Genomic DNA, 13,760 nt, shown 5'->3' with positions numbered 1-13,760 from the left:
TGCAATAATGTTTAGAACCCACCAGTCTGAGGTAATGTGGGTCCATATATATCCCAAAAAAGAGGCAGTCCTCCTCCTAGTTTTGGGATGGGGGGGGTGGCTGTATCAATTTTGCTCTCGGGATGTGGCTTACATTCTAGAACTCCCTTGCCTGGGTACTCCTGAGGTCTACTGCCAGCCTCTTTGCTGCTGTTGCCTCTAAGAGGCCTATCCCTTTTGAGGTTTCCTCTGTCTACTCCTCGGCTGGGAGGAAAAGGACTACTGTTTGGCAGGAAAAAATTCTACTAAACCTTGTAGGTTGCACCTGGAGGAAATTTTTTACTGTCTGCATTGACTTTGCTTTATCCTCCATCTTCTTAAGTACTTCTGCCTTGGGCCAAAATAGAACATCCTTGTCCAGGGGGGCACCCAGCAGTTTAGACTTAACATGGTCTGGAAGAGCTTGTTCTCAGAGCCGAGCATGCCTTCTGATAACAGAGCCAGTTGTAGAAGCTCTACAAGATGCTTCCATGGCATCATAACCACAATGGAGGGAGTTGTTTGGCTACCTGAGCACTGGAATGACACAGACAATTCCCTGGCAAGGTTTTTATCTTCAACAGTATAAACCTTTTGTATGAGCTGTTCAAGGATAGTCTGTTGATACTTAATCATATGAAACTAGCAGCTTAGAACCCTCACAGTAAGAGTGGCAGATGTATACACTTAACAAACCTGACCAGGGATGGGCTATCGGTGGAAAAAAATTCTGAATGAGCTGCTTCTGGCTCCTTTAGTTCCTGGAGTGATCACTTCTGGGTCAGCAGTAGGATTTTTGTACAGGAATGGGAATCCTGAACCTTGTAAAACCTGTCTGGTTTACATAGGGAAGGTGGGAGGAATCAGGTTTTAAGGAGGAATCCAGGAAGACATCCCCTACTATTACCAGAACAGGGGGAATAGCCTGAAGCTTGTGCTCAGGCAAGTCCAAGACCACCACAGCTCTTTTGTTTGTGGATAGTCTTGAGCTTCCCACCAAAAATGCTGTCTCACAGCATGGAGGGTCTCTCCAAAGGTGAAATTCTCAGGGGGAGAAGCAGAAGGGAGGATTTACACAGAAACAGAATCTTCATAAGATGTACAAGAGAGGCCTTCCTCAGATCCAAAGTCCTCAAGGTCTGTGTCCTCCTCAAAAAGAAGGGGATCGTGTTAAATTTCTGGGGGAGCATCTGCTTTTTTTTTCCCAGAGGAAGTAGCCCCTGGAACTTGTCTTGAACTGACAATTGAGATCAAGTCCTTGGCTAGTTTAATTAAATCCTGCTGGGACCCCTGTAAAGTGGAGCCAAAAGACCTAGCTGAAGGCCTTGATGCAGAAGCCTTCCTAGGAGTGGCTAAGGCCTAAGGGCATCAGACAACCTGATGCCTGTGTCTCACGAGTGATGAATGAGCACCGAAGATGGAGTGGGCCGAGGCCTAGTAGCAGAGTCTCCAGAAGTGTATGTTCCTCGGAAGCCAAGGCCTGCAGAGCAGTCCTAGACCCGACGGACAAGGGCTTGTGTAGAGGTTGGAAGGTACTAATAGCATGTCAGATGCCGAAAGGGTGTCAACAGAGGCCGGAGTCACTGGTATAGAAAAAATAGGAGGCTGCATAAGCGCCTCACCTTGCTCAATGATCACAAGCCTGGAGGGAGAAGCAGGTGCAGAATGACTGTCGTCCGAAGACCTAAGTTTTTGTTTTTCTTTCTTGCACTTAAGAAGGTCAGATTCAGAATAACCGACAGACAAAGGAGCACGTTGCTGACTAAGGAAAGTACAGTTGTGTACACTTACATAAATGTAGATGTTAGAGTGTATTCACTGTTTCAGTCACCACATTTGGGTTATCTGCTTGCATAGCCCTCAGTCGGCTTGATTATCAAAGTCTTGGGTCCTGCGTCAGTTGCTGTCTCATCTTCCAAGACATCAGGTAGTCAGGGGTATAAAGCATGCAGCCAACGCCATTACATCAGTTTTTCTTGCCCCAGATGTCAGGTGCCCCCATAATGGGAAGCAATTATATACAAGATTACACCTCCAACAAAAAAGCAAATACACCAAAAAACTTTAAGCATAGTAAAGAAGAATAGAGGTAATAGAAGTCGAGGAGCTGGAGGGAGGGTAACCAGGACTGCAACAGTGAATACACTCTAACATCTACATTTATGTTAAGTGTACACAACTGTACTATGTTCTTCGTGCTTCACTGTTGCAGTCATCACATTTGGGTAGATTCCCAAAGCTAAGGATGGGAGGAGGAAATTAGATAGCATTAGGACCAGCTATAAGGCCCTGCAAGACTGCAGTGGCAAAGCCAGCTCTGGATTTAGAAAAAATTGGCAAGTGGTAATGCTTGATGAAGGTATGTACAGAACTCCAGGTAGCAGCTTCTTGGATGTCCCTGGTTGGGACACCTCTGAGAAAGGCTGTAGAGGTAGATGCAGCCCTGGTTGAATGTGGTCGTATTTATCCCCTGTGGGGTAGGTTTTCCATGGTGCTTACAGCAGAAATGAATGCAATGGCCTATCCACTTAGAAATGGTTTGCTTTGAAATGGCCTTCCCCTCTGCACCTGCAGCAAATGCAACCTGCAGCTGTTCAGATTTCCTGAGAGGTTTAGTCCTGTCCAAGTAAAATCTAAGTTGTGTGAGAACGTCCAAGGAGTGCAGTATTTGTTCCCCTTTGTTTTGTGGATTAGAAAAGAAGGTTGGCAAATGAATGGACTGAAGGGCCACACTGGATACCACCTTGGGCATGAAGGAGGGATTGGTCCTGAGGGGCACCCGGTCCGCATGAAAGATGATTAAACTGCCATGAGGGCCTGTAATTCAGACACCCTTCTTGCTGAAGGGATGGCTAAAAGGAAGGCTGTTTTCCAAGAAAGGAATTTCAACTCTGCATTTGCAGCTGGTTCAAAAGGAGGTAGAGTGAGGTTTTCCAATACAAAGTTAAGGTCCCAGGCTGGAGTTGGGGCTCTCCTGGGTGGTCTTAAATTTTTGGCCCCTCTGAGGGCCAGCAGTGGATGAGAGAAGAGGGGTGGCTCTGTATTGTAATGAGCTGAAATGGCAGAGACATGAATTTTGATGGAGGAAAAAGAAAGGCCCTTGTGAAGCATCTCAGTTAAGTATTGAAGAATCTGAGGTAAATTGGGTGCTGCTGTGCCCATCCCCTGAGTTTGGCTCCAGGAACAGAATCTTTTCCATTTTTCAGCATAGGATTTTCTAGTACTAGGCCTCCTTGCCTCCAGAATGACATCCATCACTTGCTTACGGAGGGATGGTAATGGACAGATCAGGTAATTAGCCAAGCTGCCAGGTTCAGGGTTTGATGCCTGGGTGTAGAATCTGGCCCTCCTGCTGAGACAGCAGGGCAGGGGTCTGAGGCAGGTGCCATGGTGCCAGCAGTGACACTGCGCAAGAGTGGGTACCAGTGCTGGTGTGGCCAATCTGGTGCAATCAGTATTGTCCTTGGTTTGTCCTGTTTGATCTTTAGTAGTACCTTGGAGAGGCAGAGGGAGAAAGGCATAAACTGATAGGTATTTCCAGGTGAAGAACAGCGCATCCACTTTCCAAGCTTGTTTGTGGGGAGTCCTTGTGCAGACTTTGTCCAACTGGTAGTTCTGGGGGGAGGCAAACGGGTCTATCTCTGGGCTCCCCCATTTGTTTCTCAACGCTTCCACTCATGGGTCCATGAGATTTCTGCTTAGTCTGCCAGTGTATTTAGCTTTCCTGGTAGGAACTGAGCCTGTAGGTGCACTTGGTAGCTCAGGCTGTGGTCCACAGAGCCATGACTAGTCTGCAGAGAGGGTATGAGTTGGTTCCCCCCTGCTTGTTTATGTACCACATAACAGTGGTGTTGTCTGTCTTTACCAGTAATTGTCCTGGAAGAATGTGGTCCTTGAAGGCTGTCAGAGCATTCTGTACAGCTAACATTTCTTTTTGATTGATAAGCAGGTGCATTTGACTTGGGTTCCATTTGCCCTAAATGCACTTCCCTGCCAACCGAGCCCCCCATGCATAGTCTGCTGCGTCTGTTAGGGTTTGGGCGGCAGGGGGTTGAGTGAATGGCAGTCTCTTGTTTTGGTGGCAGGCCTCTGCCCACCAAAGAAACTCTAACCGTAGGCAAGGTATGATAGGAATCATTGACTCTACATCCTGAGAATGTTGACACCATAGTCTTTTTAGATACCACTGTAGTTTCCTCATATGCAGCCTTGCAAATGGAATTAGAAGTTTGCAGGAGGCCATGAACCCCAGGGCTTGCAGTATTTTCCTTTCCTTGAAGTTGTATTCAAGCTTGCTCCCAAGAATTCAATTTATTGGCAGGGTACACGATGTGATTTCTTTTTGTTTATGGTGTACCCCAGAGACATCAGCAATTTCTTTACAAACGCCAGATGATTTAATAGTATGTCCTGGCTGTCTGCATGAATTAGACAATCATCCAGGTATGGGTATATCTGAATATTTCTTTCCTTGCAAACTGCAATGACTAACTAGGCACTTTGTGAATTCCCTGGGCACAGTAGATAAACCAAAAGGCAGTGCAGACAACTGATAGTGCATGTAGCCTGCTTTGAAGCGTAGGTATCCTTTGCAAGATTCCCTTATTGGGATGTGCAGGTATGCTTCCTTTAAATCCAGTGTTGCCAACCAGGAATCCTTGCCTAGCATAGGAAGCAGCTGATGAAGAGTTAGCATCTTGAATTTTGGGATCACCACAAATGTGTTTAGGACAGACAGGTCCAGGATAGGATGCCATGAACTGTCCTTTCTGGGTACCAATAAAAGTCTAGAGTAGAAACCTTGTCCCCATTCTTCTTCTGGGACAGGTTGAATGGCTCTGATGCTTAAAAAGAGAGAGAACTTGCTTTTGAGCATCTGCCCTCTGATTTGGGGTTAGATCTGGCCAACCGTTTACAGTCAGTAAGGAGTGGAAGTGGAATCTGTATCCTTGGGAAACTATAATTAAAACCCATTTGTCCTGGGTAATGTGTTCCCAATTTGTTGCCTGCAGGGCAATTTTCCCCCTAAAAAGGCAGTCAGTTGTGCAGGGCTTGGAAGATTTAAAGTTAAGTCATTGAGACAGTTTACCATAGGGGGGAGTCTTACTACTCCCTGCTTTGGAAGTGGGAGCCCCCACTGCTTAGTCCTGTTAGTACCTTGGGACTGAAGCCTGGGTGTTCTGCTGGTTCTGGGTTTGGACTGAGAAGGCCTGGAACAGGCAGGAAAGGACCAATTCTTAGAGGGCCAATGCCTACTAAATCTGGGAGACTGTACTTGCAGGAAATCTTTAACAGTTTGCATAGATTTAGCTTTTTTCTCCAACTTTTTAAGTACTACTTCTGCTTTGTTGCCAAACAGGCGGTCTTGGTTTAAGGGAGCAACCAGCAATTTAGCTTTAACATGATCTGACAAAGATTGCTCCTTAAGCCAAGCATGCCTTCTAAGTACAGACCCAGTAACAGCAGCCCTGCAAGACGCCTCTAATGAATCAAAACCGCACTGCAAAGTATGTTTATCAACTTGTTCAGCAGAATGCATTAAATCCTGTAAATTTATTTTCAGCACAGTCAGGAATCAACATCATTTTCTGTTTAAGCAATCCAATAATACGCTGCTGATACCCCATCTAGCCAGCGTCCTGGAATCTCTATCAGAGGGGGTAGGATTTTTGGCAGTAGTAGCCTTAATGCCCTTGGGTCCCTGTGAAATGGTCTCAAGATCCGCAGTAGGATTTTTAAAGAGGAACTTGTGAGAGTCAGGAACCCTGTAATACCCATCAGGTTTTCTGGGAGCAGGATGTAGAGTCAGGCAACAGGCTAGATTCCGAGAAGGCATCATCAACAATGACCAGTACAGGAGGGATAGCTAAAGGCCTGTGTTGGGGCAGGAGTAAGAAATCTCTAAGCCTCTTTTTGGGGTCAGAGTAATCCTGGCTTTCCAGCGGAAATGCTCCCCAAGAGTATGCAAGGTTTCACCACAAGAGAAATCCTCTGGAGAGGAAGCGGAGGGAATGGAGTCGTCTGCATCAGAATCCTCATAGGTAGATAAGAGTAAATCCTGGTCATCAGAGGATACAGAAATTTCAGAGTCCTGATCAGAAGAATCAGAAGGAAAATCAGCCCTAGGTTCAGCCATTCTTATCATTTGTTTTTAGGCATAGGGGCCTGACCATGCAGTCTGGGCGTCAGTTTTCTAGGCATGGATAGAGTTTTAGGCCTTGAAGAAGAAGATGGCATCGGTTTAATATGCAAGTCAGTAGGCCTGAATACACCCTCAGAAGCCGGTGCCTGCACAGTGGCTCCGGATCCATCCAAGGTAGAGACATCCGCACGTTCCACAGTTGAAGAAGCATCTCGTGGCATACTGGACTCCAAATGGGTCTCAGTAGAGGCATGCGAATCTGAACTAGCTGGTATCAGGGGCTGCGAAAGCGCCTCACTGAGTACAGGCGTACAGCTTAGAAGAGTCGGCAGCTTTGGACCTAAGCGGTCTCTTTGCATTTTTTCAGAATGTCGGTAGTTGGGTGGCTTACCGAAGCCATTTCTGGATAATTGAGCAAGTACCAAAATATTTAGAAGCATAAACAAACAGACGACGAATAGTTAGAGGTTTGAATAAGGCACAAAACAGACAGCGAGGTATGTTGTGGTCTGGGCCTAAAGCAAGGAATGCAGTACGAATGAAAATCTTATTGACATATTTGCTTTCCACAAGAAATACAATAGTTAACTTTTACTGACATCGGTTTAGAGAAAGAAAAAGTTTCCCCAACGGGGTACTTCGCTTAGTTGAAGACTTCGGTTCTGAAACTCAAAAACAAAAATTTTAGGAGTCGGCTGACCGGCACTTGCGAACTGCTTCTGCTTCGGGCACCGCACGGCAAGAAAGACTGATGTAATGGCGTTGGCTGCATGCTTTATACCACTACCTAACGTAATGGAAGATGAGAGAGCAACCGACGCAGGACCCAAGACTTTGATAATCAGGCCGATTGAGGGCTACTGCAAGCAGATAACCCAAATGTGATGACTGCAACAGTGAAACATGAAGAACATCTTAGCTAGAAGTACAGCCCTACACCTAACAATCCTAGTATTAAAACATGTACAGAAACAGTCCTGGTATTAAAACATACACAGAAACTACAACTGGGGAAATTGTGGTCTGGGCCTAGGCAGGTAAAACAAAGGGTATGAAAGTCTCTGTGTGGGACTGTTTACCACAAAGGAGATTGTTATTAACTATCTGACATGAGCAAAGGAAAGAAAAAGGTTCCCCAATGGAGTACTTATCTTGTCCAATAACATTTCTCTCTGGTATGGATCAACTGATGCACCTAAATACAGCTTTGGGCTCTGCGGCAAGAAAAGACCGATTTCACGACACAGGCTGGCTAGCTTTATACCAGAGCAAACTGATGTCAGTCAGGCCATCCGCCAGGCTGGGAGCAGGAAAGAATTTTCTCTGGTAGTTGAGCCGGCAGAGGGCTTTCATGGCAGGAAATCCCAAAAGTCAGGACTGCAAAAGTGAAACACTAAGAACATCTGAACAGCCATGAGCCTGGCCCTGGTCTTTACTAAAAAAGTGTCTTACAAGCAGGTAGTGCAGCCTTGGTTAAGTCTGTCTTATCTCCTGACAAAAAATTTAGTTTTGGAGGTAAAAATATTTGTGACAACCACCAGAAATACTAGCCCCATCACCTAGTAATAATCTGTGACAGAAAAGTTACATGCTTCCAAAAAATGGAAGGTATCCTCCAGTGGGGTACTTAACTGTCCAGCAGTACTAGCACAAATCAATCACTTGAAGCCTGCATAGAAACGCACACGACGACAGCAAGACATTTCTGGAAGTTTGGCATCCTAACTACTGACATTATACCACTTTTGTGTCGTTGGGGCATGTGGTAGTTACCCTAAAGCTTTAGAAGCTAGCTGCCTGTCCTACTTTTAACAGACTATGACAACACAAGCTTCGGCTACTGCAATGGTGCTCTAATAATGAGCATCTGAACATGTGACAGAACAAGATAAGCTGAACGATATATTCAGCATGGAAGCCGCTTTCAACTCCAATAGGATGCGGATGGAAGAAAGTGCACTGTAAAACGACTTAAATTTTACAAAGACAGACCCTGTGTCACTATTTTCCACACACAGACTTGCCTGTGGTGATAGGAGCCAACTGCTCAGAAACTACAGTCTGCCTCCTACTGGTGGTGGGAAAGGCTATATCTTCAAGAAATCATGTTCTGAAAACTGTTTGCTCATAACATCTACTTCACCTCTAAAAAAACATGACTGAAAATAACCTGATGTTTAAACAGTTGAAGGAAAAATGCTTTTATATGCACAAAACATCTAGAGACAGAACAACCTCAATACACAAGGAAAACATGGTCCTTGCAAGACTTCATTTAAAAAAGTGGGTTTTCTCTTTTCAACTTCAGAATCAGACATTCAACCAAGTCAAGAGCAGCAAATCAATAAAGGCATTTATTTGGCTCTTGTAAGCAGGCCACCCAATGGACTCCAATCCCTAGTTCAAAGTGAAGCCACTACGTTTTTCAGTTTGGCATTATTCAAAATAGTTAGACTGTGCCTCGTTAGTGACAAAATTACCACTCAGAATTCAGATCTACTTGTTTTCAAAATGATTCTCCTGATCTAATTACATCCAGACTCAAACGCAACATGGGAGAGACGGCACTACCAAGTCTCATTCCCATTATTTGGAATGATCTACCTTCTGAGCTTAAGAAAAAATACTGACTAACTAAAGAAAAACTGAAAGACCATCTTCTGAAAGAATCTCAGTGCTCTTGCTTTGGGAACACTGGTTAAAAATCAAACTCTACACAGACGGCTTCATGCGAGTGCTGCAATATAATTAACTTATGATCAGCACCCTACATTCAATGCATGCATTTATGTTCTAAAAATGAAAATAATTGCAAGTGCAATACTTATCTGTACTATTGTTGCACATAAATACTATAATTCCCTTATGATTTAACTGTTTCACAATATTGTTATTGTAGAGTGATTTATAAATATTCAATTACCTATACAATTGTTTCAAACTATTATCAATACCTTCAAACACCTTCACAGATTCATAAATAAAATTAAAGCCATACAAATTGTTGCTGTATTGCTTATATTTTGTCACTAAATTTATGACAGCTCTCCCTGTAACTCACAGGTTCACAGGTGTACATCAGACCAACTACTACTGGGTCTTTATAAGACTAGCATGCATCCCAAATGTATCCACCAAATTTTTGTGCCTTAGATGTTATTTTAAGGGGTACATGGATGCTAGGGCCTGTGTGGTCAAGCAAGTACAGCCTGCTTCTGTCTATAGAAACATCAAAGATTTGCCTCCAATGTGGCACTGGATTTCCCATCAGATGATCAAGGACAGGAAAGAACTCTGCTTCACATGATTGGGACACCTGTTTCAGAGAAGAGGTTTTCTTATAGATATAACTGTTCCGACATATCCTATTTGTGCTGGATAAGGTAGTTCTGATGCAATTGTTTTGCAGATGTGCAAGAGATCCATTAAAGTGGGATCCAGGTATGACCTGTATGCCAGGCATAGATCCCTCTCAACAGTTAGTACGGCACAGAGCAGAGGGATAGGGCTTTGAGGTAATCCACACAGGACATGTTGCTAATGCCCTGAATTTTTTGTGGGGAACTTCTGTGGACGTTCTTGTTGTTACATATGCCTGGTCAGGTACATATTAAAAGGGGCACTGTACTCAATAACGAGTAGGATGAGGGCTGAATACAGAAAAATTACTTCACTGACCTAGATGCCATACGCTCACGTACAGGTTGAGCAACAAACCCTTGGGATGGGCAAGGCCAAATCTGACAAGTTATTCTGAGCACAAAAGGGGAAAACTGGCGAGGCTTAAAATGGCCCACAAAAGGTAGCTAGCTAGTACTTGCCTATGAAGAAAATATCCTTAAAATGTTAAGCACACGTTGGTTGAAAGCCAGGTTATTGTTTGTCCCAAAATCCATCACTAATAGGTCTTTCCATCACATTACATACGACACTAGTAAGGTTTACAAGTTGATAGTTTCCTAGGTACATGGATGGCCGACCCCTGTGGAGAGAAACAGTAGCAGTCCTCCATTCATTCGGCATTATGCCTGTTTGGAGGCTATGGTTAAACAGGGATTCTAGTGGGCCAGATAGGTCATGCTCTGTGCTACTAAGGAGGCATATGTGGATATTATAAGCAGACGAGGGGCAGCAGCATACCCCATACTGGTGAGGACTAAGTTAAGGATGTATGCACCCCTAAAAGACATTTAGAGTAGCTGATTCAGGGCATTCATGTTGACAAAATCCAGGAATCTATGGGCCTGCAAGTTTGGGGTCATATATACGATTATCACTTTACAGTGGGATATATGAAGTCACCTGAGAGTATGCTGTTGGGATGAATAGGGAGCAACTCCAGTTTAAGTGGTGTGGATTTCCTGGGTCATAGAAGGAGACCTACAGCATACAAAGATACAATATGGAATACTGGACAGGTAAGTTGTACTTTGAGAAGCTCAAGCGAGTCTTATTGCTTGACCAGCCTCAAGGTATGTTTACTTTTGATATAAACTGAAACATTGTCACTTTTATCCCTCTCTATGAAAGGCATTACAGCCATGCACTGTCAGGGTGCGCTCTGTGGCTTTAAACCATGTTTCAGTAACTTCATATCCATTCTCTCCAGGGTGAGGATAGCTTGCAGGGAATGCATTTTTTTTTTAAAGATTCCCGACATTGAGTAGTACCACATTTTGATGAAACTGTCCAACATAACTAAACCAACTCACGATATCAGGATCGCAATACCTAAAAAAAAAGGCACTACGGATGGGGGTGGGGGCAAGGGCAAGGTGTTAGCCAATATTCAAAAGGCTAAAGAGGATAGGTGTAAACCATCACTAGTGAAGCAGCATGGTTTGTCATGGTTTTCTAATGACACCAAAAATTAAGCCAATTTTTAAAGTCAATCATCTTTTTTATCATATTAGGGCATCATCCTTGGAGAAGGTAGAATGCTGCTCAATGCTAAGTGCATACTGGCCTGGGACAGTGTCTGAGAGCTCCCACACATCTCTCTTCATACAGTCCAGGAAGGTATGTCAAGAAAGTATGTCAAGTCATTTATACCCAAGTGGATTACAACAGTCATACTTGTGGTTCAGTGACATGAAGAGCTTCTGTGATCTGGTGTATCCTGGCCCGACAAGTTACTGACCATAACCCACTCATTGCTCAACCTGTTGAGTGGGACATCAGTATGCTTCACAATGGAGTCTCCAATGATCAAGACATGGGATTGTGGTGTTGTCTTCTAACTTACAGGCTTAGATGTTGAGGCACAGTGAGGTGTTGCTAACGGTCATGGAGGGTGCTGCTGCAGTAGTGGGTTTTACAGGTTGCTGAGGATATTTAGTGATTTCTGCATCTGGAAAGCCTTTGAGGTTTGGGTAGCTTACTTTTTAGAGTCTCAGCATATATGGGTCTATGTATTTGTCCTGTAGTGTGAGTGTGTGTGTGTGTGTGTGTGTGTGTGTGTGTGTGTGTGTGTGTGTGTGTGTGTGGCACGTACTGTGTGGTGCTGTGCGGTGTTAGGCTTCCTGAGAACCTGTCTGGTAACTGCAGTATGTGACAGCGCTGCCTCCAAAGACGGCGTACAAGTACATTACTGAGATGCTGTATTAGATTGCTTGAGAATGTCTCATGTTTAGTGACAACCATGTCAATTTCAACATTGTCTCAGGGTGTCCAATTCTACCAAGATGGCTACAGAGACAGAAGAAAAATGCATACTCATGGCTTCAGGACTCTATGTAATGGGCTTTGGTGGGAGTGGTACCAAGGAGATATATAGGGCTGTGAACAGCACCAAAGATGTTTGGTTTGTTGTTACTTGTGCATGTAATCACTGCATGGGAAAACCAAGGAAATTATAGCAGATTTTATTTAGATGCTAGATATAAGGAATGCAATCAATCTGATCTCAAATCAATCTTTAAGAGTCTAAGAGGAGGGCATTCCTAGTTTGGATCTTTCAGTGCCAAGTTAAATGAACAGATAAAGAATGGGATGAGCTTCCAAAGCTCAATTTACAGTAAGGGCGGGCATGTCAAAAACCAAGTTGTTTCAAGACTCAAGTCTCAACAGAGAGGTCAAGGCCAAAGATCCATGCCTCTCATCCCGTCAGCATAAGAAATCTGGATGATGCGTAAAAGAACGGGGGTACAAATGTACAAAAACAGGGACAGATTTTAAACATTGCTTTTATAAACTTAGAAAGTTTATAGAACAATAAGACATGTGTTAGCAATTTCTGAAGAATATGAAGTCTGAAACAAATGTATGTCATTATTTTGAGACTTCAATCCTCAGTGATTTGACAGAAAATCACAAATTTTATGCGGAACAGACCAAATAGGAGGCGATAATCTAGACAGTTGAATGGTATGCCAAGATATACTCTGTGTATTTAAATATCACAGAAGAAACAAAATAACCAATGAAAAAAAAATAAAATGTGAAAACTTGGTAATTAAGTGCCTACCTCTCGCACAGAACTCCAATACCTTAGGAAGAAGAGCACCTACTACTACATTTTACAACAGATGCTTAATACTAAGCAGCATAAGTGAAAAAAAAAACACTACCTTTTGCAATTACAAAACAGAAGAAATCTTTGAGAAACAGCATCAGTTACTGAAATGCCAGGAAAGGAACAAATGTCAATCTCCTCAAAGCTCTTTAGTGAAACCACAAAAGGAGGAGTAACTGGACCTTGACTTACAAATCTTACCTGAAGAACCATTCTTCCTACAGCAGGCTAAGTAGCTTTGACAAGATTTTGGGAAGGAGGCAAGGCCTGAGCAAGTAAGCTTAAGACTAAGCTTTTTTATGTGGTCCTACCACTGACTAACCAGCTTCGGCCAACTTCTTACCAGAGAACCAAGGTGGAAGACCTACAAATTTTATCTAGCACTACCATCTGAAAAAGAGCACAGCTTAAGCAAATTTAAAACCTGGTCAATTAAAGGAACCAGTAAACGCTTCTGTAATTTAAAATCTAATGGGATTTCAAATTAACCCCAAAAAACAAGCACAAGAAGTAATTACTAATATCAATGACTGTCTAGGGTAATAATGGCTTCCCCAAGATAAACTCACTAAATGACACAAGACAGATGTTCAAAACCTCTCCTTAACATTAACACATTTTGTGGCAAAGATTGTGGGTTTGTGACACCCCAACCCACTGTGCAAAAATGGGAACAAGGGGTTGTGCACGAATTGTGGGTCAGCATAATTTTCTCCACATTCCAGTAACCCAGCTCCTGTATAGGAGGGTACAGGAGAGGTCTTCCTCATCCCAAATAAAATTAGGAGAGTAAGCTTGTATGCTTTGAGATGGGGCACAGTTTTTTATTTTTTAGTTGGGGGGGGGGGGTAAACAAAAGATTCCATTCAAGAGGCAATGCCGTTAACTGATTACTAAATATCACAGGGGCAGAGTATCTGTGATGGCTGCTCAAACAAGCTTAAGTATCAAAAGGCCTACTGTCAAAAACTGGTAATGAAAGCCCTCCACATAGAGGAAGGGAGTTCCTACACAAACACCAGAGAAACTGTTAGACTAATACATTTAACCCAATCCACATTAAATGGTCTAATCCCATGGTATGGC

At 43.5% G+C, this 13,760-nt stretch overlaps 1 protein-coding gene across 10 annotated transcripts in view; it reads right to left on the bottom strand.

The window, feature by feature from the left end:
* The window catches only part of PPM1A (protein phosphatase, Mg2+/Mn2+ dependent 1A), a 1,336,273-nt gene that overhangs the window by 787,728 nt on the left and 534,785 nt on the right, over positions 1–13,760 (bottom strand). The gene's annotated exons all lie outside the window — the stretch shown is intronic.

This window comes from Protopterus annectens, chromosome 6.part0 (genome assembly GCF_019279795.1).
Source record: "Protopterus annectens isolate FY-2018-M chromosome 6.part0, PAN1.0, whole genome shotgun sequence".
In the NCBI taxonomy this organism is placed as follows: domain Eukaryota; kingdom Metazoa; phylum Chordata; order Ceratodontiformes; family Protopteridae; genus Protopterus; species Protopterus annectens.
Note: the sequence above shows the minus strand (reverse complement) of the source record. Positions and strands in the feature narration are given on the sequence as shown.